This window comes from Ixodes scapularis, unplaced genomic scaffold (assembly GCF_016920785.2).
Source record: "Ixodes scapularis isolate PalLabHiFi unplaced genomic scaffold, ASM1692078v2 PGA_scaffold12__126_contigs__length_90152505, whole genome shotgun sequence".
Lineage (NCBI taxonomy): Eukaryota > Metazoa > Arthropoda > Arachnida > Ixodida > Ixodidae > Ixodes > Ixodes scapularis.
The window spans coordinates 86,061,974-86,067,751 of record NW_024609838.1 but is presented as its reverse complement, the minus strand read 5'-3'; the positions used below and the strand labels follow the sequence as shown (position 1 = coordinate 86,067,751).

The window sequence follows — 5,778 nt, the reverse complement described above, 5'->3', positions numbered from 1 at the left end:
CGTAATACCTTTGCGGATCTATAACTGAGAAAAAAAAATCGGGTTAGTCGAACGTAGAATTCGCCTCGAGACCTAACAAAGGATTTCAAAAATAAAAAAAACGTGTTGAAGGCTACCTTAATAATAATAAAAAAACTAGTTATACTGCTCCTATGAACGACCAATCCGGCACTATACCTGTGCAATTTAGGGTAAATTGTATCATGTGCTCATTGAACAATAGCAAAACTGCAAAACAGCTAGGGCTGCGATATTTTTTAAAGTATTGTTTTGATAACAACATCATTACCATAAAATATAATGTTAAATGGCATTTACTATATAATATCATAAAAATGTCCTTAGAGCAAATATTGCATGACATATAAATATAATCAAACGAGCCAAGAATGTACAAAAGTAGATATTTGTATCTGCCATATTTAATTTTTAGTTCAATTCTATTTTATTTTCTAACACAATATGGTGGCCCCCAGGCGAAAAAGCTGTCGTTGACTGCTTGAAAGTGCCTGAGGGCCCATACAGACAGCAACGTCTTGTTAAAAAGAACAACAAATATGACCCGCAAAGTTGTGAGTAGATTTAAACACCATATGAATGTATACAATTCTTGGCACGTGTCAAACACTATATAAAAATGTAAAACAGTTGGGGGAATAATAAATAACATTGATCAAATATTTCTTAGATGGCTTGTTTTGTAGCGAAAAATATAATGAAGGTTTGAACAACAAAACTTTGCCATATACAAGATATACTACTCCATTATCATCTATTGTTTACAAACAATTCTCGCATTTTTTTGCAAGTAAATGTACAAAACTTAATATTCTGTTGTAGATAATTTCCTTTTTTTTAAGAGGAAAGGTAAATTATATGTCAGCGACTGCGAGTAGTATTCATTGCTCCGGCGCGGTACCAACCACCTGTCACACCTGCGGGTGCGAGGGTCACTTATTTGTTTCGATAGATAAGATTTTTTTTTTATAATCTGACGCTTTCGTTAGAACTGAATAAAAATGCAATCAACAAAATTCATAAATATCTTTTACGCTTATTATACCATAATGTCTGAACGATTGCGCGGTTGATTGTAAACATGGCACATTGGCAATATATCGAATCGCGTTCTTTTAAAGAACAAGGATGGTGCGTGTTACCTGCTGTGGTCGCGCCCCATACAAGCCTGCAGTAATTTAGTTTAAGAGAATAGGGCCAGATAAATACGAAGTTTTGCATTGTATGGAGAGATGTGTTGGCATCGTGACAAGGCTCCTATCGCTGATGATAAGGACTTAACTAAAGCTTCAATGTGATCTGTCCATGTCATATTGGCAGAAAGTGTAACTCCAAGGATCCTGTGTTTTTTAACTATTTCGAAGTAGTGTCACCGAGTAATAAATTATGTGTCATTCGTGTTGCTTATGGGTAGTTTTGAATAAAATAGCCTGGAATTTATTGGTGTTTATTTTTAGACCATTCTCATTGGACCAGCGCCACAGTTTCGAAAGTTCTCTTTCAGCTTTTAAAATTATTTAATTTGTGTATCCGGAAATAAACAGGCTCATGTCATCCGCATAGATAAGTAGACTGCGTTACTATCCTGCTGAACAACATCATTAATATACATGTTGAAAAGAAACAGTCCTAAAGCACTTTCTTGTGGAACACCAGCAGTAATTAATTAGGAAGATGAAATGCTATTATCCATTGCTACAAACTGCTTCCGGTCGTAAAGGTAAGATTGAAGCAACGATTGGGCAACCGCGCGGGCACAATACGCGTGCAAATTATTTAGCAATATCTTGTGGTTTATGTAATAAAATGTCTCATTGTAGTCAATGAATACTCTGACGGTAAGCCGATTGCCTTCAATATTCTGAATAATAAGTTCCTTCATTGGAAACAGTGCTGTTTCTGTAGATATATCCTGTCAAAAGTCATGTTGATGGTCAATAAGTATTCCGTGTTTAAAGAAAAAGTTTTTGACTCTTGAAAATATATTCTCTCAAGTCGTTTAGAGAACACCAGAAGAATGGATACTGGCTATAATTGTTAACGTTATTTTTTTCTCCTTCTTCAAAGGTGACCGACACTTTTGCCTTTTTTTTATTCTACTTGGACAGCTACCAAACTCTAGGACTATATAAAATATGTAGTTCAGACGGAGAGCAATAGCATCAATTACGTATTTTGCAGGTTTTATCGGAACATCCTTTATGTCTGTTAAGTGGGTGATTTGTAAGCTCATAAATGGGCGACAAATCTCGATTTTATTTGTAGGTTCAAGGAACACGGTTCCACTAATTCACAAAGATTGGTTCACGCTTGAGAGTTTAAAAAACTGAACTGCACAGCTCTTTCTTTTCAAATGCTTGTGTGTGTGTTTTTTTACGTGTGTTTGAATAATGCGTTATTGCCGATGAATGTTTTTCGGTGCTTTCAAATTACTTGCTTCCTCAATTTTCTTTAAAAGAAAGTTCACGGTGCTTCTATGTTATGCCCAGGGATCGGCAGGAATACTAAAAAATGTACTTTGTATCTAGAAATACAAATACTGGGATACATTGAAATAGTAGTTAAAACATTGATACTAAAACATATCTGTAAAAATATTTCGCGATACGTATCGGAATACATTCTAAATAGAGGCAAAAAGTATTGGAAAATACAAATACAGGAATACATTTTAGGGAGGGCAGAAATACAAATACAGAAATACCGATACTGCAATACATTATTCAAATTTGTTTGAGACGCCAACTGAGATGAAGCTTGAAGTTTGAAGTGAAAGTTTTTGATCCCGAAATTACATTCCCGTAGGCTTGGCACTTTGCCTTGAGGGTAGTGGTTTCGGACGACGAGGAGTCTTCAATGGGCTCAAAAACACGTTCCATCAAGGACTGACCATGGTCTCTTCCCTGACGTCCTGTCTGTCTGACGAGGGATGCGAAAAGACTTCGAGCTCTAAATAAATTCTATGTCACCCTAAATCCCATAAAAACGTCACCACGCCCCTGTCCAATAAGGACGCCCCTGTCATCAATGATCACAAGCCGTCATGGTGGGGTGAACTAGTATTCTTTATGTGTAAGTGTGGCCTTGAACATGGAACTTTACCACGCTGCTGTACGAAAGGACAATATGTATATTCGTTGTAGGTTACCTCGTTAACGATCGTGCAGGCAGTGTCATTTGGAAATTTCGAGGATAGTGGACCACCTGAAGCATCCTGGAACACATGTCTTATCTTCTGTTTTACAGTTTAAAAAGAAAACGATACGGTGGCATCCTTTTTGCGAAGGTCCTTTCTGCCAACCCTCCGCCAGCGACGCATGAATTGCAGTCCTCAAGTTTCACCTAGCATCATCTAAACAGAGACATCGTGGATTGCGACCTGATATTAAAGTGTTTTGGCAGATCGTTTTTTCGCCCCGATAACGATACCCAATAGCGATACGATGCGTGCGCAAGGCCGCCGAAAGGGAGAGGCAATATCGTTATCGGGGCGAAAAAACGATCTGCTACAACTTTCTATTGCCGGCACGGGTGCGAGCTCCCCGAGAAACAGCGCGCTCGACACGAGTCGGAGGTGTACGAACTCTGGGTCGGCAAAGCGTAGTCACGTCTGGCCTCCTTCCTGGGTTTCGGATCACCAGAGCAGCGGGTCACGTTCACGTCGGCTGATCACGTACCCTTGAACCGTGCAATATTATGGGCGCAGCCGCAGACGCATTCGAATACGTGTTGATCTTCACTGCGTGAGTCATGCTACTATTTCAAGTCGATCACCACCAGGCTTGTGCTGCAACGGACGTTGACTCAGCTTTGCCGGCTGGGGTACTGTAGACGCTAAGGCTAGATAGAGGGTTAGCAGTGGGCATTGGATGCCAGCAAACAATGACTCAAGAAATCCCTACCTAAGGACCTGCGGCAGAGGATGCTCTGACTCCACTTCTGGCACGCCACCTGGTTCGAATCCCCGACTACGCAGCGCAGCACTTCTCAGGAGAGAGAAGAGGACGCATAAAAAAAATAGTTTGCAGAATCAGAAGGGACCTTGGTCAGGCATTGTAACAATGCCCCAGCATCTCCTTGACCCTGGTGCCCTCAGATGTAAAAAAAAAAAAAAAAATGCGTTCGGGTATTTTTTTTTTTTTCGAAAAAGGGGGAGGGGGGGGGGGGTGATTTCTCAAGCATGTAACGAAATACATTTTATCTTGATTGTATTGCGATACAAAGAAACATTCGAAATGTATTGCGATACAGGAGTACAGATACCAGTGAAAAAAAAAATGTATCACGATACAAAATACAGATACGAAATGTATTTCTGAAATACTATCGCGATACATTTGTATCGCAATACTGCCCAACCCTGATTATGCTGTAGTTCTTTTTCTTAATGGCCCAGTTGATTATTGCTTGTAGCTTTCTGCGTTTTTTGTGTATATTTGTTTATATAAATTTATGCATGATTCTTTGCATATTTGAGTATAGTTTAACAGAGATAATATAGTAAGGGTGCAGGCGAGCTGCTTAATGTCAACCATATTGAATAAACCTGAGACTGGGACAGAAATGAACATATAAGTCGAAAAAACAGAAAAGGAGAGGACGACGTCCTGTCCTTACCTGTTCCTTCGACTTGGTTATATGGTTATAGTTTACATGATTAAAGTTTAACATTTATCAATTTCTTGCATCGATTTCTTCTGGGCGCTGCATGTTGAATTGAACAAATAAATATGGAAATTAAGTAAAACTGTACATTTGAATGCATTCTTCGGATTCGAATCAAGGAAATGTTGGCCGATAACTAAATATCTTTATGGGACTTGTGGATGCACATTGCTTTGGCATGTACAAAATAACGTATCATAGAACTAATCGAACAGCATTTCTACATACTTGACTACTGGAATATCTTGCCTCAAGTGGTACCATGAAAACTCCATTGTCGGCATATTAGGTCATTCTAGGCTTGTTGATGAGGCACCTGGATTATTAAGAAAAACGTTAAACATTAAAACCAAGTTCTTTTCTTGATGCATATAGTTTTTGCTTGATAATATAATTATGAATATAACTGGCATCGCCAAAAAAAGTTATTTAAGAAACCAACCTACGTGCCCCAACGCTCATATAATTCAAGGGTACGCAAACAATTCACATTTTCAAACTGTTTCAACGAAATGTACAGAAATTAAATAATTTAGCAGCTGATGTTGCCTCCACAGATTCTTTATTCTTTTCCCTCTTTTTCCAGAACGTGATTTATTTTATGCTCAAATTTTAATTTATGTGTGTGTATATTTGTTTTGAAAACGTATCCACCGCCCCTTTTGCAATATTTTCGGAGCATTGAAGGGTGCCTCGAAATGTAAATAAATAAATAATTATATATACGAAATTCTAATGGATGTGTGTTGGTGGTAAATAACAACGATGCTGAAAAAATTTTAACGTTGTTTGCACAATAAAGACGTGCTGTCTTAATGTGAGCAAGAGATATGTGTTTCGATTGGCAGGCAATTCGCGAAAACTAGGCTTTGCGTCAATTTTTATCTGGTAGGCGTGAGAATTGGTTATGTGACCATCAAGATGTGAACGTATTAAGTATGATATTGTGTGCCATGAAATGCGAGCAGTGCGATGTATTGATGTATTATGTCTACTATTTTCTATGAACTAATAAAACAATATAAACAGACGGCAGTTGGGCTTTCATTTCTGTTTCTTTACTTTAGCTAAGCTAACTTTTGCTACTATTTTTAT

At 38.2% G+C, this 5,778-nt stretch overlaps 1 pseudogene; it reads right to left on the bottom strand.

Moving 5' to 3' along the window:
- Positions 1–823: 823 nt before the first annotated feature.
- On the bottom strand, positions 824–1,357 carry LOC121835256 (annotated as a pseudogene).
- Positions 1,358–5,778: the final 4,421 nt, after the last annotated feature.